A 25544-nucleotide genomic window follows, 5' to 3' on the forward strand; every position below is an offset into this window, starting at 1 on the left:
AATGTGGGTTATATGCAGCCAATCTGAAACATATGTTCAAGGAATGCCCAAAATTAAGGGGATATTGGAACGACATTGAAAAAATATTACATCTTAAATTAGGATTGGGTCAACCGCTCACAGATCTTGAAATTATGCTGGGATATAAAGATGATGCCCCAACGATAGCGCCTCTTTTTACAATTCTGATGGCCGTGGCCAGGTTGGCTGTTGCCATGGTATGGATCTCTGATACACCCCCTGTTGCAGGAGATTGGTGGAGAATTATTAGGGATGTTTATGGTCTAGAAGCAGCTCTTGCAAAGGCAAGGGGAATTGGATCAATGTTCAAGTTAGAGAGGCTATGGAGACCATTGTCGATAATTGGAAGGTAATATGATTTACTAAAAAAGAAAAATGTAGTAATATGCCCTCCTATTTAAAATAAAAAGGAAAAGGATATCTTATATACATTTTGTCACTCCACACAGAGTAGCAATTTAAACAGACGGAATGTTTATCCATATAATCTTGATTTTGATTTTGTGTATGATGTTCAAAAATGATCATTATATTTAAATCAATGTATTATGTATAAAATAAAAAGAATAAAAAACAAATGACGCATCAGAAGTGCAAAACTGGCGCAAGACCTCATAAATGAGGCCCCTAGTATTTTGCTCCTGGTTTAGGGGAGGGACGGATCTGTCCGTCAGGGTGACTGATCACCATACTTAGAGTTTGGCCTGATGGACCACTGTCCATTATAATGAACAATTGTCCGTCACCTAATCCTCATTCCTGATTAATGGCCCCCCCATCCACCACCAACAGATACAACTCCATCACATTGGTATAGCGGGCACCTATCCACCACATTTAGAGTTGTCCACCTTCCGAGTGGGATGGAGGGACCTTCAACGCAGAGGACAGCAATGGTGGATGGGGTTTCTGGCAGTAGATGTCAATTAAGATGCTAGACACGTCCATCAACACAAAACTTCAATGAATCAAATTAACTGAACACCTGCAGCTCATACAACAAAAGGCACTCGTCCAAACACAGAAACCATATACCTATTAGAACACAAAAAATCAGGAGCAGACCTACGCCAAATTTTCTTTTCACAATGTTTGGAAGGGGACACCCAAGATTCTCTGAAAATGAGTAAAGGGGGTGAGGCAATTAGGGTCAACCAACAGTTGTTTGTAGTCCTAGTCCATAAAACCATTAGAAAGAGAAGGCACATATGTGCCAGAATAATGGATAAGGTGAATGCTGTCTGCAAGAGCAGACTCCCACAAGGAAAACATCTGCAAGTGGTGGACTGACCTGCACGGGAGAGTCCATTTGCTAGCTTCCAGGGCACATCAAGCTTCCCTCGCAGTTGATGGTGACTGCAAATCTTTCAACCTCATGCACTGTGAGGAGAATGTGTTGCCCTTACTCCACACTGAAGGCATTATAGGAATTCCAGGGGGAGCGGAGACTGGTAAGTATAAATACTAACCCTCTATCACTACTAGTCAACCACTCCACACTCTGGTACCCTATTCTCTACCCCAAATCTCTACACTTATGACAACTTATTCACACATTTGCTAAATTAAATTTGTCACAACTCACTATATACTTTACCAAATCACAATCTACTATTTAATCACTCCGTTAAACCATTTTCTTTAATAAACAGGTGTAACATCATATTTTGAGAACAGAGCACACCTTCTCCCATTTAATACCTACGCCTCACAATTCACTCATAGCAATATCAGATTTACCCACTCATATTCCACCCTCCTACCTAATCATGATCTGCTATTTCTTTTACTCTATTGCACCATTTTCCTGAACACAACTTGTGAGAAGGTGAATTATTGTGGTGGATGTTAGCCCGCCATAAGTAATAATGTCACTGTATAGTTAGATCCAGTCAAAAGGTTCAGTAATTTAAACATAAACTCAACCTCTGTGATTGCCTTGCTACAGAGCAGAGAGGCTTAATGTGCATGGGGCGAATCAAATTGGAAGGTTGGTCTTCTAGTAGTCCAAAGATGGATGCTGAGATAAGTCCCTTTAGATACATCCAATTGTCCCAGGACCTCATGAACTGAACCTGTTGGTCAAGGCACTCCAGCACAGGCCACCTGCATGGTCAAGGCCAGGTCCCATCTAGTAATGTTCAGATGGGTACTTCAGGATTGTCTTCTTGCAGCTTGTTGTGGCTCTGAAGCTTATAGAGGAGATCAGCCAACTCACTTAAAGACCCCGTATTTGTCTGGGGTAACGGTGGGAGCAGGTACAGCCCCTGGCTATCCTCTCAGGTTCCAATCCGTAGGATGAGTCCAGTTATGTTTTGAGGAGGGTACCAAAGGATGGCATATTTATGCCCAGCACTATCTTGTGGGTGAGGGTAACTCTAGTTCACTGTTTAAACCAATAGAGACATGTTCCAATCTGTAACCCTGCTTACCATCCCAGCAGTTTGCAGCAGTTCCTCTATCACATTCTGCAAACATTCCTCATTTCTCTTCACTTATTAACTCCAAGTTGAAGGAACCCTTCTCCTCTTGTGCCGAACCTGTGAGCCTATCCAGAGGTGTGGCTAGGGTAGTAAGTTTTCCCCTCCCCAGTGCCTTTGTCCATGAGTTACTTTTACATTTCCATTAAATGGGTACATTTTCGAACACCATATACCATATCTTTATAGAGAAGTTAAATATTTTAATGTGAAGGAAGGCAATTTATACATGTTCTACGGCTCAGAGCATATGTACTGGAACCAGGTTAGCAGTGTCCAAATACACACACTCAAACAACCTGCAGGATCCATCACAAACAATGGGGAAGACCATGAAAAAAAGAGGCTCTTCCTAAAAGACCCTGACAAAAGACGAGGAGCTACTCCCTGCATTAGCCACTGGAGATGGCTGTGGTCCGTTTAAACCTGTAACTGAGTCCCAAACAGGTAGGGACTGTGTGAGCAGATTTAACATGTTTTAATGCAACACACGGCAGCGAAACAACTTGCTGTACTGAGGTGGGGTAGTGTTCTAGCATAGTTCAGTGGTGTTTATGTACCTTAGGGGATCATGCTATGGAAAGCTTTCTTGGGTTTAAGGTAGTGCAGTGGTGTTTGTGTAGTGTAGGGGGTCGTGGTAGGGTACTGTTCTAGGAAATAAAGTGGTGTTTGGGTAGAGTAGGAAGTTGTGCTGAGTTAGATGTAATGTTTAGGGCAGTAAAGTGGTGAATATGTAGTGTAGGTGATCATGCTGGAGGTAGATTAAGGATTTACAGTAATGCAGTGGTGTTTGGTTAGTGTAGGAAATGAGTCTGGGGGTAGTGTCAATGCAAGACTATATGTACCTTTTTTTCAGCAAAAACATCAAGCATGCATTCCATATATTTCAGAACTGCATTTTACTTTTAATACTAAACTCATTTCTGAAACACAGAACCAATTACTATTTTGTAATTCTACCACAATACGTTTTTAAAGAATTAGATGTCGGGAAACACATGAATTACCAAAAAGCTTCTCTCAGAGTGATTACTAAATCACAGACTCACTGTGTGACTCTAGACAAATAACAATATTTCTTATAATAGTATAGTGGTGTTTAGGTAGTGTAAGAGGTCCTGGTATGATAGATTTAAGTTTTAGAGTAGTGAAATGGTGCTTAGGTAGTATAGGGAGTCATACTGGAGTAGTGTTAATGCATAGTGCAGTGGTGTTTATGTACCATAGGGGATCATGCTAGGGATAGCGTTTTAGGGTTTAAGGTAGTGCAGTGGTGTTTGTATAGTGTAAGGGGTCATGATAGGGTAGTGTTATAGGAAATACAGTGGTGTTTGTGTAGAGTAGAAGGTTGTACTGGGGTAGATTTAAGGTTTAGGGTAGTGAATTGGTGAATAGGTAGTGTAGGTGGTCGTACTGGAGGTATATTAAGGGTTTACAGTAGTGCAGTGGTGTTTGGGTAATGTAGGAAATCATACTGATGGAAGTGTCACTGCAAGACTACATGTACGTATTTGTCTGCAAAAACATCAAGCATGCATTCCATATATTTCAGAACTGCATTTTACTATTAATACTAAACTCATTTTGGAAACACATAACCAATGACTATTTTCTAATTCTACCAAAAAGTGAGAACACAATACGTTTTTAACCAATTACATGTTGGGAAACACATGAATTACTAAAATGCGTCTGTCAGAGTGATTCCTAAATGCACAGACTCACTGTGTGATTCTAGAGAATTAACAATATTTCTTATAAATACAATAGTAGAGTAGTATAGTGGTGTTTGGGTAGTATAAGGGATCCTGCTGTGATAGATTTAAGCTTTAGAGCAGTGAAATGGTGTTTAGGTACTATAGGGAGTAATACTGTGGTAGTGCTCTAGCACAGTGCAGGGGTGTTTATGTACCGTAGGTGATTGTGCTAGGGATAGCATTTTAGGGTTTAAGGTAGTGCAGTGGTGTTTATGTACTGTAGGGGATCTTGCTATGGATAGCGTTTTAGGGTTTAAGGTAGTGCAGTAATGTTTGTGTAATGTAGGGGGTTGTGGTAGTGTAGTGTTCTAGGAAATAAAGAGTCATTAGTATAGAGTGCTTCTATCAATATAATTCCTAAATGCACAGAAGACTCACTGTGACACTCTAGACAACCAACACTATCCATTGCATTTTACCAAAACACATTTCACATTCTAGAATGATCACTGCATTTTAATGGAGACACTTGAGTCATGTTTGCAAATAAACAAAAAATAACTGATTTCTAATTCTACCAAAACATGAGAACAGCATAGTTATCTGTCTGCAAGCACATAAAATACAAAAATGCTTATCTCAGAATGCTTTTTAAATGCACACACACTCACAATAAAATTCTACAGTTTCACTCTCATTTTGAACACATATACACCTTCACATCAAATCACATTACTTCCCTCATTAATTCAAAAACAAACACACATTTCTATTGGTTACAGATTTCAACTGTTTCCAAATGACATAACTTTCATGCCTACCCCCATCTGCCTTCTGCCTGTTACCATAGAAACAGTTCATGTAACACTTAACTGAGCACACAGGTCAAAAGTTCATCACACAATATTGCTAATGAAAACAGCAAGTTTGCTTGACTTCTCAATATACCAGCTTATCCTACATAATGGTCTTTTCAATAATTTTTGATAACCAATAAGAATCATGTTTTTAAAAAACAGAAACAAGCACCCTAGTTTTCAGTTTAGAATGTTGTCAAAACCAATTATTTCTTTTCTGTTTTTTAACACTGCATATTATCCACCATTTTAGAAACTGCCACTTCATTTACAGAGACCATCTGAGTGCGTCCAGACTTCCCTTCAAGATGCTTAGAGTGTGGATTGTGGGAAACAGCTTTAATTTCTGGAGCCAAAGGTTCACAGAACAGAAAGGAATTCACAAAGACCTAGGTTTACCAAACGTAGACATTAAATGGATGGAAAAGAGAGGGTTAAAGTGGCACCAATTGATGCCATTGGTTACATCCTTTTTGCATCCACAACACCCTAACCTCATAATGGTGCACTGAGGTGGCAATGACCTAGGCACTTTGACTGGGGTAGGTCTGGAAATGCTTATTTATTTATTTATTTTATTTATGGGATTTTTTGTGCGCAACTAATACCCTAAGGTGTCTAGGCGCAGCGAAATACTCCAGATTCCAGCACGTATCAGCACGTTCTTATTGATTAAAAAGCCAGGTCTTCAGTAATTTACGAAAATTAATAAGGGTGGGAGCGGTTTTAATATTCAAGGGGAGTGAATTCCAGAGCACCGGCGTAGCTACCAAGAATCGCCTGTCACCCCAGGTGGCCGTTCTTGTGCGGGGGACAGTCAAAAGATAGCTAGCTGCTGATCTTAGATTCTTTTTGGGGGTATACACCTGAAAAGCCTCTTTTAGAAACTTTGGTCCTGTCTGATGAATGGCCCTATAGGCTATACAAAGAGCCTTAAATTTGATCCTGCTCTCAACCCTTAACCAATGAAGGTGGCGTATGGCTGCAGAAGTGGGATGTCACCTAGGGATGTTAAGCAGGATCCGTGCTGCCATGTTTTGGACGGACTGAAGCTTGTTTAGGATGTATTTATGTGTGCCAAGAAAAATAGCATTTCCATAATCTAATTTTGAAAATACTAGTGTGGTGACTAACGTTTTTCCTGCAGATACTGGTAAGTACGGCAGGAGTTTTTTTATTTTCTTCAGTACAAAGAAAGCAGCCGAGACCACCTTATTAACATGGCATCCAAAAGTTAACTTATTATCAAAAATCACTCCCAGATTCCTGACCTTGGTGGCTGGCACCGGAGGCGGACCCATGTGACTAGGCCACCATATGTGAGACCATTCTGGAGAAATTGTGCCAAAAGTCATGACCTCAGTTTTCTCTGCATTAAGTTTCAGGCAGTTACTGTGCATCCATGATTTTACATCCAGTAACCCCTCCTGAAACCTAGCTGCTACCACGGGGCCATTCTTGTGCACCGCCAACACAAGCTGGGTATCATCAGCATAGGTGGTTAGGCGCATCCCATGGGATTTGATGACCCTCGCCAAGTCCGAAACATAAATGTTGAAAAGAGTAGGACTTAGCGAGGATCCTTGAGGAACCCCACAAGGCAGTTCAGTGGTGGGCGAGTAATAATTGCCCAGCTTTACTGCCTGTCTACGGTTGGCTAAAAAGGAGGCTATGAGATCTTTGGCCAGATGATTGATCCCAAAGGTTGCGACACGGTCGACCAAGATGGTGTGGTCGACCGTGTCGAAGGCCGCCGACAGGTCTAGTAGAATAGGAACTGCAGCTCCTCCTGAGTCCATAATCTCTCTAATTTCGTCTGAGGCTTTTATTAATGCTGTCTCCGTTCCGTGTTCCCTCCGGAACCCGAACTGAGTATCATCTAAGAGTTTATGATGTTCAATAAACTCCGAAAGCTGTTTATTCATAGTTGCCTCTATGATTTTGGACGTAAAAGGGAGACAGGCAATAGGCCTGTAGTTAGATGAAATAGTGGGGTCTAAAGAAGGTTTTTTGATTAAAGGTTTAGCAATGGCCTTCTTCCAGCTTGCTGGGTAGACACCAGATGTAAATATGGAATTACATATTTCAGTTAGCGGCTGTGTGATAACGTTCTGTAATTTATTCATTGTTGTAGGTGGGCAAGGGTCAAGTGGGGAACCTGATTTGATCTTACAGACCAGCGCACTGATCTGAGCTTCAGTAACTGGCTGAAACTTATCAAAAGAGAGATTATTGGGCATTGGATAAATGACGGGTGTAGCATCAGCTTTTCCTGCCTGTTCATCAGAAAAAGTGGAATAAATGTCCGTCACCTTGGTTTTGAAGAAAGTGGCCAGTGAATCACATAGTTCCTGCAAATTTTCACTTATAGGTCCCTTTGGACTAGAAAGAGAATTCACAACCTGAAAGAGCATCCTGGCTGAGTTGTGTGCTTGTTCAATTTGGCCAGTGTAGAAAAGATTCTTTTGTGTGTTGATGGCTTTTTTGTAGATTGCTAGAGCGCTCTTATAATCCTGCTTAGCCGAAGGACTGTAATGTTTCCTCCAGCGTCTTTCAAGATTTCTACAATACGTACGTTGGAGGCGCAGTTCCTCTGTGTACCATTGAGCAGATGGCGTAGCTCTATTGGGGCGATAATATTTTTCCGGCGCAACTTGGTTAGCTGCCTTTACAATCCATTCCTGAAAATTTGTGGACATAGTCTCAATATCACCTGTGTTTTCTGGGATAGATGACATCAGGAGATTAATAAAGTGCGGCATATCTGCCTTATTCCAAGTCCGTACCCCCACTGGCGGGCGGGCGTACTTTATTTTGGCAAAGTTTGAGTGGTGACAGTTTGATCCTAAAAATTATAGCTTGGTGGTCAGTCCATATCAAAGGAAGTATTAATGATGTCTCAATTTTTGGGTCGTTAGTAAATACACCATCCAGTGTATGCCCAGCGTTGTGCGTAGGGCCCCTCACTAACTGCTGCAGTCCTATTGCCTGCATGTCAGCGATAAGTTGGACTGTATCATGGTTATCCATGTTTTCAAGCGGGAAATTAAAGTCCCCAAGAATCGTATAGTATGGTGAACCTATTACTGATTCCGTAAGGTCTGCTAAAAATTTGGTACGTGTTCCTGGAGGTCTGTACACAAGTATCCCTTTAAAAGCTTGTTTCTGGGTAAGATTGATAGCGAATGTAACAGCTTCGCAATTAGTGCTAAGAATAGGATCACATTTTATTCGGTAGTTGTCCCTATAAATAATGGCTAAACCTCCACCTCGTCCTGAGATCCTGTCTTGTCTAGCTACACAATAGCCTTCTGGGGTAGCCAGTACAACGTCAGGACCAGAAGCTTCATCTCCCCATGACTCAGTAATAAAAAGTATATCCAGTTCTTGGTGAATAATAGTCTCCCTTATTACCAGGCTATGTTGGGGGGTATGAAAAACACCTTTGGAGAATTGATGTCACTTTTCCCCAAAAGTGCCTTTGTCTATTCTAACATATGCCAAAGGCAGAAATGGAACTGGTCCAATGAATTTTGCCCACAGATTGAGAAAGCTAGGAAACATGTGAATAAATCTGTTTCTGATTTTCTCCTAGACTATAGAATGGGGTCCATATACCACAAGAATCTGCATTTCAATATACATTGCATGGCATTAGCGCTGGGACGCCCCTTCGCTGGGGTAGCTGTGCGCTTTAGAAAACTTTTAACATAACATCTATAGGAGAGATGGTGTACATTTTACAGATGAAGGGAACAGAGTCTTCCTCTTGAACTTCAGACTCTGCATCGGTACTTACTTGTAGGTACTAAAATCTCTCAATAAACACAAGGGCTCTTTTTAGAGCCACCTAACAACTAAGCACATAAGCTTGATGTATATCTGAAAAATATAATTTTTTTGGGCTTGGAGTCACGCACCCAACGCATAAGGAGTAGTGCAACAAACGTGTACAAGTCATGCACCACACGTGCTGGAGTCGTGTACCCTATGGGTTATACGCCGTGCATCCAACGTGTACACACTAGGGGCCACACTGAGCGCCGCATTGGGTGCACGACTCCTAATTTTACCGTAAAACAAAATTTGCCCCTTTCAGTAATTTGTATTATCCCCGGGCACCCCATCCCCCGGGGCTTATGTAATACGTTGGAGACCGTGGGGGAGTCCAAATGCCCCCACGGTTCCAGACGGCTCCCCACGTTATTCGGGAGCCCACGTCCTTCAGGAGCCAGCATTGCTTTTCCTCAGGGGGAGCAGCTAACATGCTGCTCCCCCTGAGGAAAAACAATCTGCTTTCCTATTTGGAAGAGAGAGCAGGTTTCCTGCTCTCTCTTCCAAATAGAAAAGCAGTTTGAATTGACAGGGTGGGGGCTGCGAGGCTCCTGCCCTGTCATTGCAAATGGCAGTGTCCCGGGGTGGGCTCCCTGGGACACTGCAGGAGCTGGCCCTGCTTGGTGGCGGTCCCCAGGGCCATCTTGGGCTCCAGGAGGGGGGGCCAGATGACCTCCCTCCCACTGTAGTGGAGATGAGCTTAGTATTCACACAGTGTTAAGTTAGCAAGAGCTTATTAGAAGTTTAAACGCCATTTTTACTTTCCTGCTCTGCTTTGCACACTGCACGCACTGGCGCTATTGTTTAGAGAAGGCTGAGTATTTTGCTTCACAGGGAAATGACTTGTTCTTCTTCACTTCTAAACTGCTTCGGGAGTTTAGGCTGTACAGTTAGTGCCGCGACAGTCAAGGTTATCTTGAACACTGTGCCTGTTGTTCGGAATAATCAGCGCACGTTGTAATGTAATGTAATGTATAGGCATTTATATAGCGCACTACTTACCCGGAGGGTCCCAAGGCGCTTCGACCGCTGCGAAACCCTTCCTGGCTTCCCTGAGAGATGGTCCCTTAATGGGTATCTCCAGGGTGAGACCAGGCATCCCCGGCGGTCTGGTGGGGCCGTTAGTGAAGATGAGGCAAGCTAATGCCCAGAGTTGCTGAGTGTGATCGCTGATCAGAGTGGGCACCGAGGCGAGAGAATTATCGAGTCCGCTGACCCTGGTCCAGAAACCTGCCGCGCCGGGAATCGAACCCTGGTCCCGGGCCGTCCTCTGCTCTCAGCTCTGCCGCCTCTAACCAGTGAGCCACACTACTTCACGTTGTAGTCATAACACATATGCAGCTGTGGCCATCTCTGATACTGGCGCATTTAATATTGCACTGTGCAGGCATTATCACACACACTTGGAGTACATTCTTAGGCTGGGAGCTTGTGCAGAACTCGATGTGATCCGCTTCTGCTAATACCTGAGGATTGGGGCCGCTCATGTAATCCCATGAGACCTTCTGTAGTTATAAAGTAACCTATTAGCAAGGGAGGGTGAAATAATATTTTAAACCTGTTTCCATTTAGCATTATAACATGCTTTCTCCCTTTGTATTTTATGGAATAGTAACTATGCTGACAATCTTTTTTCTAATAATATTTTTGCTTGTATTAGCTAAGATGCTGCGCCTGAGATCACGACGTTAGACATAAATATTTCAAACTTGCTCGTGTCTCCTTTACTCCCTGTTTTGGACTGGTATAAAAGTGTAATGAAAGAGTGTTCTTGTTATCCACACCTCCTGAGGTAACCTAAGTCACATGTTCTGGGTTGTCTAATCATTGATATTTTCGCTATAGGATGAAGAACCAATGTGACACTGATGCTAGTCGGGTAGGGGGTTTGGGTACTAAGGTGAGTTTTGGTATGCCCTAATTCACTGAGGTCCTAAGTCTCTGTGCACAGTTCTGTTTAGGAGCAGAATCCCTGCAACACCACATTTTTTATAAGCCCCGGGGGTGGCGATCCCCGGGGCTGGGGGGCCTCAGAGCCCCACTCAATGAATGTTTTGAACTCCTGGGGGGTGGCGGTCCCCGGGTCTGCGTGGGGGGGCACCGTGAGCCCACCGCATATATGGGATTGGGGGGATTGGGACCCCCCTAACACTATTGTTTTAAAAATGCCCTCGGGATTTGGCCCCTGGGGTCAAATTAAAATATATAGCGTGGGAGACCGTGTTTCCTTTTTTTTTTATTGGATGCGTGGATCCTAAGCGCATTCCACGTTTTACAAACATATTTCACAGACTTCTTCAGCCTCGCATCTCCCGAGGCATAAAATGGCTGCCAACAGTTTCTAGTTTCAAATGTTGACAACCACTTGACAGCCAATTATCAATCAGCGTGTGATCGAGTGGGTGCGCTTATGGTACGATGACAATCAGCGCAGGATCCTCGGATCCACTGCGCCCAAAGATATATATGTACATTTAAATGCAATTTTCTCAGAAACTACTTAACAGATTTATACCAAATAAGCAAAAGGCACGAGTCTGAACTGAGGACTACCACTTTGCCAAATTTGGTGTCATTCCGTTCAGCAGTTCGGGCTGTAGCTGCGGCTAAAGGTCCTGTGGGAAATTGCATGGGGAAATGCGTTTTGGGACCTCCCTTTTTTCTCAGCCCCCGCTTGACCAATCACCCCCAAACTTCAGGGGAAGGAGGGGAACTGAGCTGGCCAAAAGTGTGGAAAATCTCACATACATTCATCAACTGGTGCAAAAGTTATTCCAAATAGAATGTTGCGGATTTCCTATGGATAATAGGTCCTAACTTTAACTACCTACTGGCGACCGCCGGTAGGTAATATATTACATACTGGCAGTTGCCAGTAGTTATAGGTAGGACCTATTTTGAAAAGGAAACCTGCAACATTCAATTTGGAATAACTTTGGCGCCGCTTGATGAATCTTCGCAAAATTTTCAAAACTGTTCTGAAGTAGACTTAAGCATGTTTAATATGCGAGGTGGATTGATATGTTGAGTCCACAGTCTTATATTAATAAGCTTTTCACTTGCGAACTTAAATTATTGCTTTATTTACCACAATATTGGGGGCATATTTACAAGGACAGCGTTAAAATTGTCATTGCTTTAGCGTTAGGAAAGTGTTGTTAAAGTGGCCATAATGGCTTAATAATAGGCTTTTGAGAATTTGTGAGAATTCCAATAGAAGCCCAGGATTACACCAGAACATGTTAACGCTGTCCTTGGTAATATGCCCCTAAGCTTGCTATGGCAGGGTGAGAGTCTCGGCTCTCACTCTTGCATAGCAAACAGCTATGTTGAAAACATTTTCTGGTAAGATAACAAAGGATTTTGAAGTCAATTATCGTCATTTTAGTTGCAGTTTGCTGCCGTTAAAGCGGCGACAATTTTAACGCCGCCCTTGTAAATATGCCCCTAAGTTTTGTAATGTTGACAATCCCATCTTCCATTTAAATAGGCATGAAGTACTTAGTGAAGTGCATTGTGAATCATGAAGTGACACTGTCTAATTGTGATCGATAAAGAATTCAAAGAGTTGTGTACTTCTTTTGCTCGTAATGTACATAGAGGCAGATTTAAAAGTCCCTTGCGCCACTATTGCATCACTTTTAACATGGGACAAGTGGTGCGAAAGTGACACAATAAGCTTGTAAATCTGCTACACAGTGTTCTGCCTTAGTGTGCTTTCCCCTCTGTCATGTTGAGGATCCTGGTAAATATAACGGCTTCTGTACAGCCAGTACCTTTAAACCTATCCCCAAACTGCTTACTGCCTGTTACCATAGTAACAGTTCAAGGATCATTTAAGTGAGCACACAGGTTACAAGTTCACCACACAATGTTCATAATCCAAACAGTTACTTTGCTGGAGTTTTTAAAAATGTCCATAGGAACCATTAATCACAGCTACAGACTATGGTAAAGAGCTGGTAAAGAGTTAGCCTCAGTATTATACTTCTAGTTATAAACATCATCACTATTTTAATTGTTTAATGTTTTCTAAGCATATGATTATCACACTAAATAATAAATAACTTGAAACATAACTTTAAGATAAAAATATAATAAATAACTAGAAAGATAACTTTAACCTAACAACATAATAAACAAAATGTGAAATGGACTCTAAAGGAAGGAGGGTAGGTAACATGCAAAACAAAAATGTAATAAGTGTTTAAAATCAGATCGATGTGACTGAATGAGGTCAAAGATCACAAATTAAGGTAACACTTGGCAATATTTGGTTATTTGCACATCTGCAGGGGTGCCTGCTACATTCCATCTCTCATTTAGGCCCAAATTAAAGAGGTGTCTGTACGGAAGTGCCTTGTGCATCAGAGTTACAGTATGGACCAATAGATCTTTAAAATGATTCAGAGATAAGACAGAATTAGGTGAGAGATCACGTCACTATGCAGGACAATATTGTTTATTACAAACACATTTAATTGGAGGTATTGTGTATCTAGGTAGCTCTCGCTTACTTTGTGTGAACAATGTGGCCATTAGAGTTCACAACTTGAGTTTTGCTTTGGTTCTACACTGCAGACTGTATTAAATTTAGCCTTGATTTTTTTATCGGCAGAGTGTACAGCAGCGTCCATAAGAGAGAGAAAGAAAGAAAAAACAACATTAAAAGTGTGAGAGAGAGAAAGTAATAGATGGAGCAGGAGAGGTAGTGCTAATACTGGAGAAAATCTTCGTAGCTCACCTTTTTGCCTCCGTTGTGTGTCCAAGCACGTGCCGGTTCATAGTGCATCCTCAAGTTTAGTGATCTGAAAGATAGTATGGAGTTAATAATAGCAGAGAGCATACTACTGCACTAGTAGATTTCTGCTTTATGTCTTTGCACACTCAGGATACTGTATTACATCAACTTCCACTGCAAGGAGGTGTCTCTGTGCTCGTTTTCACCGAGAGAACTATACCCCATGCACTCCCACTGCATAGCGGTGAGTTCTCATTACTGCGTACCCAGACTGTTGCCCCCCATTGACTCCCAGAGTCCGGAGCTGAGTGCTTTTTCTTGTGCCCTCAGGGGCAGATTTACAAGCTCCTTGCGCCACTTTTGCGTCACTTTTCCCATGGTAAAAGTGATGTAAAAGTGGCGCAAGTGGCTTGTAAATCTGCCCATCAGACTGTTGCAACCTATCAGTTCTCACTGCCCAGAGGTAATTGTACATTCCTATGCAGTCAAGCTGCTGCACACTGCCCACTCTCTCTGCTCACAGGTGACTTGTTGTTGCATCGAAAACAAGCTTCTTTGCTCAAGATGTTATGATTGGTATTTGTTAATGTCTTAATGTGGAGTAGAATTACATCGCCCTTTCACATACCTTCCATCCCGCATTTAAAAAACAACTATTTGTACAGTTCCGACTTGTTTAATAGGCTTCGATTTTTGTACAATTAGTATAGTAGTAATGTTTTTTGTCCGGTTGTGAAAGCAAGTGGTGCGCAGGAAAACACATGGTTTCGATCATCACAAGCGACAGACATTTGATCGATTATTAAAACTTTCCTGCTATTGTAAAAAAAATACAAATGCAATGAGATACGGTATATACGACGGCATACGCCTAAATCGCTGCGCCGCCTATTTGTATCCAGTCCGCTGCACCCCATATACTCCCTCCGCTGCGCACCCAGGCCTGACTGCTCACCTTTTCATGCAGTCCAGCTCTGCCACCAAGAAGTCTCACATATGGTGCTGACTCTTAATATCACTATGGCTAAGGACATACTCGTGCTTCCATCATGATCGACGGTTGCTCACCCGTTCAGTCCTTGCTGTACCACAAACCCAGTGACCAAAAAGGCCAAGCATTTGGTTGTGGGCCCCCTGCTTGGTGGTTTGGGCCTACATGAGGCGTCCGAACCACTAGGATGGGCCATCAGAGAACTTGCGATGTGAGCAACTCTAAAATGGCGTAGAGCACGTGCGCCCCATCTTTTTAATTGGTAGGGTCATGTGTGTAGTGACGTGTGTTTGCTGGATGGGTGTGGTGTGGGTGTAATCCAGCCATGAGGGAGTGTGTGTGTGCCGTTCTGACAACTAGACCTGGAAGTAAGAAATCACTACAATGGAAATCTGAGCCATGTACGTACCGTTGTTGTGTTTTCTTGGAAGCGTAAGTGGAGTGGGCTGGACTGACGTATGGCAGTTCTGCGCGAGGCTGTGAACGATGACTCTGGAGATATGGACGTAGTTCCGTCGTGAGCTATATGAAAAATCTACTGATTTGGATATCCATGTTGTAGTGTTGCTGTCACCAGGTCTTACTCGCAAATGTGCCATTATGTCTGTAAAGTCCCAAAATATGGCTAACATGGAAGGTATGGGGTATCATTGACCCTATATTCATCCATAGATGCACACATAAAAGATGGTGGACATGACGCATTTCTGCGAATATGAATGTTTGTTGTACATTCAGTGGAGTGTTGTAGCTGTAGTAATACAGGGCTGTGAAAGGTTTAGGTTGCAGTTTTTGGCACATGAAGGACAGATAATATATAAACGTATGCGGTCATTTAGGTATACTGTCGAAGTTGGTGCTGGAAATCATTGTTCGAGGCTCGGAGTCGCATCCACATCCTGTTATTGTAGAGTAATGATATAATCAACATGTGCCTGAAAATATATTGTAAATACGGTAGCCATGTAAATTGTTGATATAGTTTTAGGTCAACTTCGCGCTATGTAAATATGCTACCAAAAAAAAAGAAATAGTACACATTTATAAATTGAGTATACAGTTTATTTGCAGAATTGTAATGATCCACTTTGTACATTCGTATTTGTATAAAATCAAAATACAAGAAACCTGGGGGTCTATCATCGAGACAAAGGTGTGTCTAAAACCATGACTAGTGTTAAACAACAGAGTATCTGTACAGTAATTAAATGGTCTTATGATATAGAGTATATTGAACCAACGCATGGAACCACCAGCAACTTTAGGTGAAATCCAATATCCAGAGATGGATTCCCATCAAAATCTTGTTGGTGATATAGTTTTCTCATGTGGTCATCCACAGGACTAGTCTGGTGTGTCCCTAGATCAATTGAGACTACAACCAAGACAGCCTGTCAGGACTGGGGTCACTCCCGCAGTCACTAGCCGACCATGCGTGGGATCACCAATTGGAAAAAGGGTGCAGTGCAAAGGGTGAAGGTGTGAAGAGAAAGTGACATTAAAAAGGAATAGAGGACTCACAGTAAACTTTAATGAGTGAAGAACCTCTTTCAATTTAAAAACCAGAACAGCGCAAAAACAGCAGTATAAACAAATGACTGCTTTAGGGCCGACATGTTTCTACCAGTGGGGGATATCCTCCCTTGGCTTTCCTCAGGGCCTCTGTTCTTAAAAACTTTTGCTACCGCAAGTGTTCAAACCAAATCAAACCAATACAAGAAACATATACAGTGACATGTTTCAAAGGATATGTTCCTATTCCTCCATGTCAGCTGGTGTGTGAATCACCTATAACACAAAAATGCAAAATGGTATAAATGCGCTGGTTATATAACACTATAATACTGATAACAGAAAGGAACATCAAGTTCCTTACTCACCCTTCTTGACAGGGGAAAATTACCTCACCTCACCTGGACCAAGCTCAGAGTAAGGGAGGCCACGCTCTAAGGATAAGAAAAGGTAATCCAAATCAGGGAGAAGTAAAGCAAGTTACAGCCTAACTTCTTGTTTAGAATTACTGAAAATTACTCATCCTTGGCTTAAAAAAACTCACAATCAATCTCTAAAAAAGGCTCACCCCCAGATACTAACACTACAGGTATAGTGAACACAAGTATAAAGAGATATCTAATGGTATCAGATCACCACAAGTGAGGGGGTCGTGACATGATCACAGCACTCACCTATCCGTCATTGCCCCAAGCTGTGTCTGAGGCTGGGGGAGGCAACGCTAGGTAGATGGAGTCCGTCTTTTATGGGTGTGTTCTCCAGCTGTGAGACCCTATCAGCGCGAAGAATGTAACCGCGCTGTTTCTCAAGAATATGGATTACACCTAAACTAGGTGTTTCTAGCCGTGGCACGCCGTAGCATTCTGCTTAGAAAATGCATGAGGACTGTCAATTTGTTACGAACTAGTCGATCGCCAAATCAGTTAGTGTTAGCCGAGTGAGACGCGTGATATCGCGAGATCTCGGCTTAACTCCCAATGTGGGGATTGTAGTTCAAGCTACGATCGATATCGGAACTACTGGGCAAGGGAAATGTAGTTCTATGTACTGTTCCCAATGTAAGACCCTAAAATTAATTCAACTCGCCTAGGATTACATCTCTGATATCTGCCACGTTAGGGATAATTCCCTTATGTTAAATCAGTGCACCAAACCCAAGCAACTTACGAAGTCGGGTATAACCCGCTCAGGGAATATATGTTAATATTGGATCTAAGCCCCATAAGAATCGCTCACCCAGTGCCAATTACTTGTGCTAAGATCTTACATTTGAGTACATCAAGTGTGTTTTAATGATCGGTCTTTGAGTGAGGATACTGGTTGGCGATTTCAGCGCGAGTTCTCGCGAGAGCTCGCCATGACTACAATGATAGAGATTGTAGTTCATAGACGTCAGGCTGGGATCGGCAAACGGTTTTAAGGCCAGGGAGAAGTTGTTATTGCGCACGATACTAGAGCTTATTATTAGTGTATAAGTGCGGAACAAATAAAATGTAAAATATAACTGAGCTTTAAACCCTGCTGCTATTAAACAATATGCAGGCGTTCTGGCCAGACCCTGTCCCAATAATAACCATATCATGTTGATCAGGATGTCAAGAAAAGGTACTCCAGGCGGGCAAGGATAGCTATATACATTTTGCAATGACTGAGGAAATTCATTCGTATTTGTAGACTGAGCAAGAGAAAGTTATATAATCTAAGTTTTTTGTTATTGTCAGAGGTAAGATGGTTGCATACGCTGTTTACAGCACAATATAATGTGGTAGGGCACAGGAGCAGCATTTTACAAACATAATAAGTACACAGACACAGATAGATAGTTGAAGTGGTTACGGGCACGTGTGTTGGACTCCATTTTATTACGTTGCTGTTGGTAACAAGTAGAATAGTAATCATGATATTATACACAGATATTCAATCATAAACGGTTTAAGACTACTGATGTACAAAGATAGGAGCACTATAGGTGAAATAATACACAGAAGATTCTATCGTAAAGGGTTCATGAGTTGTGGTGCACTAACGTAGGATCAGTTTGTGTGGAGCCTGCTGAGGTTCTACGATTTCTGATTTCGTCCCGTATCTAGACACAATTTTGTGTCCTGCCACCATTTTGTGTTGCCCTCACTCAGGCAGCACAGCGAACGATGTGTTTTGCGTTTCCAGCTTCTATGTGACCTTTTAGTTAAAAAGTAACTCTATTACCCTTGTCCACGAAACCCGATGTCAGGGTCTGGCTGAGTTCGTTAATCTATGTCTGGCTCGATTGATCCCTGTCTCGACCGACTATTTGCCTTCTCCTATTCTTTCCTTATATTATCTTATCTGACTGGCCTATGCTGTTCTCTTCCTGTATTCTCCTATTACACAACTATCCTTTGAGGCATACGAATACGTCCTGCCACCTGCAAGAGGGGATTGTTGACGCCGTCACTGATTAATTTGTTGGGAGGGGTAGCACACAGGGTGTGAGAGAGGGGCGTATTTGAGACACCTGATAGCTTGTTTTTCAACTTTTCTCATTGGTTTGTTTTGTATGTGTAAGGAGTGAGATGCTGTGAATATGTTGCTATAAAAGATTGTGCGCCACGGATTGAAGTGGCAGTCTCCTCAGAACCCACCTCATGTGTAACTTCTGGGACAACTGTGCTTAGCTGCAGCTAATAAACCTGGCTTCCACACTCAACGGAGTGTCTTGTGTCTCTGTTTTATACAAGGCAGGTGAACTCGGGAATTACGGCATGCCCTGCGCCGCCCGGCCCATAAGGCCCGGTTCTCCAACTGGCGCCCAATGTGGGGCAGTTTCAGTGGTAGCGGTTCAGCCCGAGGGTCATGAGAAGCCCCGCAAGAAAATTCCAGAGGATTCGCGAGCCACGTCAAGCGACCCCTGTATGTCGAAGTGGACCGAAGGTCTTTTGCAGCGAGGCTACTCCTTTCCGATGGCTGCTGATGACTGCTGCCCTGACTACCACCCTATCTTGGACCCTCTGGTGATGACTGGTATCGCGAGACGTTAGACAGACCTCTGTTGGCATGAGAAGACCATTTAGTAATTATTCATGGGTAGCGCCCACTTCGTTGTTTTTCTTTTTGACTTTTGTTATTCGACTGCTGCAATAGCCGAAGCCGAGGGGTGAGTACATTTGTACTGTGTTCTTTGCTTTCACTCCTTGAAGTTAGTAAACAAATCGGTGTGTTTAAAATGCCTGGTCTGAGTGGATTTAGGAAATGTTGTTGCTTTTGCTGTACTAGGGATTCCCGGCTCGAGGATTCATGTCCGATTCCTCCGGCTGGAACTCCCACTTATGAGCTCTATTCCAAACATGGTGTTGGCCCCATTGCCTTTAATGAGGCATGGATCCGATACACGAAGAAGGATGTTGTTCTGCGGTGGCCACAAAATGGTAGTTTTGAGCCCGATATATTAGATAATTTGGAATCAATTCTGTTTAAGAGAAAAGCCCGGCCGGCAACGTTTGACTTTTTCCGCCTTTGGCATAAGGAAGCCAAACAGAGAGAAATTAAACAAGCAAAAAGAGATAAGAAAATGAAAGATATGACGGTTATACAGGCTGCCCAGCAGTTCAAAGACCTCTGTGCCTCTGGGCCGGTCACCCCCATGCACCGCGCACACTCCTCGTGAGTGAGCCCAGGCTGCCCCTTGTTCCCACCAAGTGCCGCCGCTGCCCGCAGCTGTGATCCTGTTACACCGCTGTTGCTGCTCTTGCCCCGCCTGCACCGCGTTTGTATTTGCGATTCCGATTGTTTATTTTCCCCGGTGTGTTTTCTGCTCCTTGTTTATTTTCTGTTCCCCGTGTTGTTTAATTTTGTACCCCTGTGATTTTGTCCCCCTCTTGTCGCCCCCGGCACCTGCCGTGCTTCCCGCCACCTCCCCGCTCCCCGCCGCTGCCCCCTGCGGCCCCTCCCCTTCCGTCTGCTGCCCTTCCCATTCGCCGCCCCGCTCCCGCCTCCCAGCTGCTCCTACCTCGCTCCGCCCCCCCACTCTCCACATATGGCAGAGTGGCAAACGCGCAGCGTGCACGCGCAGCGGGCATGCCGATTGCGCGCCGAAGGTGCGCCAAAGGTAAGCCCTTCTGCGCCCGTCCGCGCCGGGACCACGCCCAAGGCCAGGATCCCTAGCCCCCGCAGACACCAGCACCCCCGCCGGACCTACAACACCGCCGAACTCAACGCACTCAACACCGGGCGGATCCCGGGATGCTACCGAGCCACCCTGAGACGAACCCACGGACCCTTCAGCTGCCACTCCTGCAAGTTCACCTGCACGAGGACCTGCACCACACCAGCACCCACCAAGCCGAACCCCAGCAGCAACCACCTGAAGTGCATCCTGCTCAACACTCGCTCCGTCCACAGACACGCCGTCGAACTCTGGAACCTCCTCGACACCACATCTCCAGACGTCGCCTTCCTCACGGAAACCTGGATGAACGCCTCCTCAGCACCCGACATCGTCATCGCCATCCCGGATGGATACAAGATCACCCAGAGGGACCGCGGCAATCAGACCGGAGGAGGCATCGCCATCATCCACAGGAACACCATCCGCATCACGACCAACACCGACGACACCCTGACAACCGCCGAACACCTGCACTTCCAGATCCACACCGACCCCATGACCACCCTCAGAGGCACCCTCATCTACAGACCCCCGGGACCACGCACACAATTTAGCGAAGACATCGCCAACTTCATCAGCCCGCACGCCCTCCCCTCCGCTGACTACATCCTCCTCGGGGACCTCAACTTCCACCTGGAGAACAACAACGACCGCAACACCACCACCCTGCTGGACAACCTCGCCAACCTCGGTCTCAAGCAGCTGGTGACCACACCCACCCACCTCGCCGGACACACACTCGACCCCGTCTTCTCTTCCAGCAAGGACATCGTCTTCAGCCGCGCCACCGGACTCCACTGGACGGACCACAGCTGCATCCACTTCAGCTTCAGAAGAACAACAATCCACCACCACCAGCAACAGGTTGCACGAAGAAGCTGGAACAAGATCACAGCCGACCAGCTCGCCGCATCCCTGAGCCAGCGCCCTCCCACCAGCTCAGCAAGCCCCAGCCAGGCCGCCGACAACCTCACGAAGTGGATCAACAACTACGCAGACGACCTCGCCCCACTGAGGACCCCGCCCAGCAGACCCGGCAGTAAGAAAGCACCTTGGTTCACCAACGAACTCAAGAGCTCCAAGAAGAACTGCTGAGCCCTCGAGAGAGCCTGGCGAAGAGACCCAACACTAGACAACATGACCACCCTCAAGCTCGCCACCCGAAAACACCATCAACTGATCCACGCCACCAAGAAAACCGCATTCAAGGAACGACTGGACAACAACGCACACAACAGCAAGGAACTCTTCAACATTGTGAAAGAGCTCTCCAACCCCAACACCGGAAACAACGACATCACCCCATCTCAAGACCTCTGCAACTCCCTCGCCTCCTACTTCCACAATAAGATCGTCGACATACACAACAGCTTCAAAGAATCAAAAAGGGCCTTGACTCGTTACTCAGAATGGCTGAGTCCAACTAATACTATTAAACAAAACAAGAGCCAATACTGGAGTATCAATTCATCAACTGATCAATTTCAAAGAAAGCTGCTTTGATTGAAGCAAAAACAACCTGTTTTTCTTTTACACCAAACAAGTTTATTCTATTTTAGTAAACATTCTTTTTTTCTTTTTTGGCACACTATTCGTCGTGCATGGAAAATACAAAATACAAAATGCAATAGGTTTTATATACAATAGGTACAAACATATGAATAAACAATTTCAAACACACTTGGCCATACATTCACACACAGACCATTCAAAACAGAAGAAAGTAAGAAAACAGTGCGTCCAGGCATCGGTAAATAAATCAATGGAAAATATGTCTTTTCATATTTTTGCAATCTATTATAGTTGTAGTTGTCACAAGATCTCTCATGAACCCAAATGAATGCAACGACTGTTCCAAAGTGATAATAGTGACCAGATGCGGGACAAAAAACTGGTCGATGCGTTTCAAACCCCTTAAATTTGGTGGGGTTCTCCTCAGGACCGGATTGGTTCTGAAACAATAAAAAATGACTAGCTTGAGCACATTTGTTCAGAACATGAACAAGTAAATAAAAGAAGGGATCGACTGCCAGTGTCCAACTGATGCTCCCTACCTTAATCCAATTGTCAAAAAAACACAATCAATGGCGGGCTTCCGAAGTGAAATTGTATTTCCCAATAGATGTGGTCACAGCAGCTGTGTGTGGAAAAACAATACAAGCGACAACATTCAGTATTTTTTCTCACACCTTCCCAAATCATTCATTCAGACCGTGTGTGATATGAGGGGGGGGGCACGGGGAACGTAATGACTTACCCGCTGGCGAACAGCTTCAGACTCGCTGCTCTGTCTTAGTTTCATGGGCGACCGCTCCTTTGCTGCAAAACGGAGCGAAATGGTTTATAGCTGTCTGGCGGTTCAAACGCGAGCAGGTTGATTCTCAGTAAAACGGGACAACATACCGATGTGGGAGCGAGGCATCAGTCCTTCTCCTTAGGTGGTGTGCATGGTTCACACGGCTGGAGCCCTCGAGTGGAAGTGTTGCCTCGGTACTTCCTGGTTCATAACGGAGGACCGGGGTTTCTGGGACTTGTAGTTCTAAGGCGGTTTTGCAAAGAATTAGGAAAACAGGGCTGGAATGGACTATGCAGTCTCTTTCACCAGTCAGGCTTAAGCATTAGGCTTATAAATTTCAGATATTTCATTTAATCCCCGCGTGGCGGTATTAAACTTCATTATAAGCATTGCTTCACGTTGTGACAATTTGGCATCAACGTCACCGCCCCTGGGGTCTTTTTCAATTTTGGACAAAACTGTCCATCGCAAGTCTGTGTTTTCATGCTTACACTTGGTCCAATGGTTGACTAATGGGGCATTCTCCACCCCCCTGCGGATGCGCGATTTGTGTTGCGTGATCCTGTTTCTGATTTCTTGTGTCGTTTTCCCAATGTAGACTAGAGGGCATGGGCAAATGATTGCATATACGACATTTTTGGATTTACAATTCGTAAAGGTGTCGTGTTTCCAATGAATATTGTCGAATGTAAAGACTGTGTCCTCAATGGTCTCAATACAACAAGTGCATGTCCCGCACTTGTGGTGTCCTTTGGGTGGAGGTAATCCAAAAAGGCTATGTAATGTAGGAGCCCTAGTGATTGGTAATGCTGCCCTAACAACATAATTGGCCACACTTTTGTCCTTTTTATAAGCAAAAAGTGGTGGTACTGAGAAATCCTCATGCAGGTTCTTTAGTAAATGCCAGTTGGACGTAATGAGCTTCCTGTGTAAGTTTGCAGCCGGACAGAAAGTGGTGACACACACCATCCTTTTAACATCTGGTTTAATTCTTTTTTCTAACAACGTCTCTCTAGGGGTCCACCATGCTCGTTTGAGGGAATGTTTTAATAGTTTTTTTGGGTACCCTCTCTGAATGAGTCGATTTTTCAAATGTTCAGCATGTAGAAAGTATTCTTCTTTGCTGGAACAATTTCTGTGGATTCACAAAAATTGTCCATAAGGCAAATTTTGTTTCAAGCTGCGAGGGTGGTTGCTGTTAAAATGCAGCGCTTTATTCCTGTCGGAAGGTTTCCGGAATAATGTTGTGCTTAAACCTCCCTCAGAAGGTGCCACTTTAACATCCAAGTAATTGATAGATTCATTTGATGCTGAGACCGAGAACTGGATGTCAATCGTTCTCGAATTCAGCCAACATACGAATTGACCCAGTTCTTCATGTCCTCCTGTCCAGACCATGAATATATCGTCAATATACCGCATGTAGTGTGAAATACTGCCGCCAAAAGGATTAGTTTGATATATGAATTTCTCCTCAAATAACCCCATGAACATTATGGCTAGCTCTGGGGCAAAGGGGCAGCCCATCGCCACCCCCTTGATTTGATAAAAAAATTCTGCATCAAACGTAAAAAAGTTCTTTTGCAGTGCAAACCGTGCAAGGTCAAGGATGAACTTAGTGGGGACTCTCACTGGTCTTTCTCTTTTATCCAAGAACACAGTCAAGGTTTCCAATGCTTGTTCTTGAGGGATCTGGGTGTATAAAGACACCACATCCAGTGTAACTAGGAGTTGTCTGTTATGATCAAATTTGATGGTGGAAATACGGTTTAAGAAAGCGGTGGTATCTTGGAGATGTGCAGGGATAGTCTGAATGAAGGGTTTCAAAAAATGATCGATATATTTGGCAACAGGTTCAAACAGAGATTCGCACCCTGAAATTATAGGTCGTCCTGGTGGATTTTTATCGTCCTTGTGCAATTTTGGAAGCACATAGAATACAGGCGTCCTGGGATTTTTGTTTTGTAGGAATGCTAACTCCTTTGGTCCTATAATCCCTTCATCAAAGCCTCTTTGGATGGTGTCAAATAATTGATTCTTCAATTCAGGTGTAGGATCCTTCCCGATGTGTCTATAGCAGTTCTGGTCGTTGAGCTGACGGTGTACTTCTAGCTTGTATTTATTAATGTCCCATATAACCACAGCTCCGCCCTTATCGGCCTGTTTAACTACGATGGTATTATCATTCTTGACCGCTATTAGTGCATCCTTTTCAGCTTTGGAAAGATTGAACTTCACAAATGACTTCTTTTTTTCAATTGACGAAATCCCTGATAGCACAGTGGTTTCAAAAGTTAAGACTTCCTTTGGGATTTTAGGTCCTTTTGGACAGAACGTAGACTTTCTCTTAAGGCCTGTAGTTTCCTCATGTGTATTTTCAATGGCATCTTGAAAAAATGTTTTTAGACGTATTTTTCGACAGAAATCCAATGTCTCAAGTTTCATTCTAGTGAAATCCGTGGGTCTTGATGGGACATAGTTAAGTCCTTTGGTTAGGATGGATGTTTCTGCTACTGAGAGCGTCCTATCTGATAAGTTATAGATTGGTGAAATTTCTAGTTGTTGTAGGATTTCTGGCGCGTCCTCATTTGCCATGGTTGTGTGTAACGGGCTCGGCCTCTGGGTTTCAGTTGACCCCGTCCTAAAAAAGGCTGTTGAGTTTGGGCTTGTTGTTGGTACTGATTGGGTCGACTTCCTGCCCTGTTTTGATTTGGTCGATTACTATTATCTGGTTCGCTCCCGGAGGAAGATGTAGTGTCTGAGAAAGTTAGAAATTTTCGACGTGATCGTCCTTGGTTATCCTGCAAGTAACGTCGTGAATCAGAGTGTGTATAGAAATCCTTGTTGAGATATGGATAAATTGATTCTAATGAAAAGTTTTTTTTGTCCAATTCAAATTTATTGTTTTTTTGAGTCACTGTGAAGTCCTTAAATTCTAGTATTTCTTTATCAATTTTCTCCAATAGAG

Source organism: Lissotriton vulgaris, chromosome 3_1, assembly GCF_964263255.1.
Source record: "Lissotriton vulgaris chromosome 3_1, aLisVul1.2, whole genome shotgun sequence".
NCBI lineage: Eukaryota > Metazoa > Chordata > Amphibia > Caudata > Salamandridae > Lissotriton > Lissotriton vulgaris.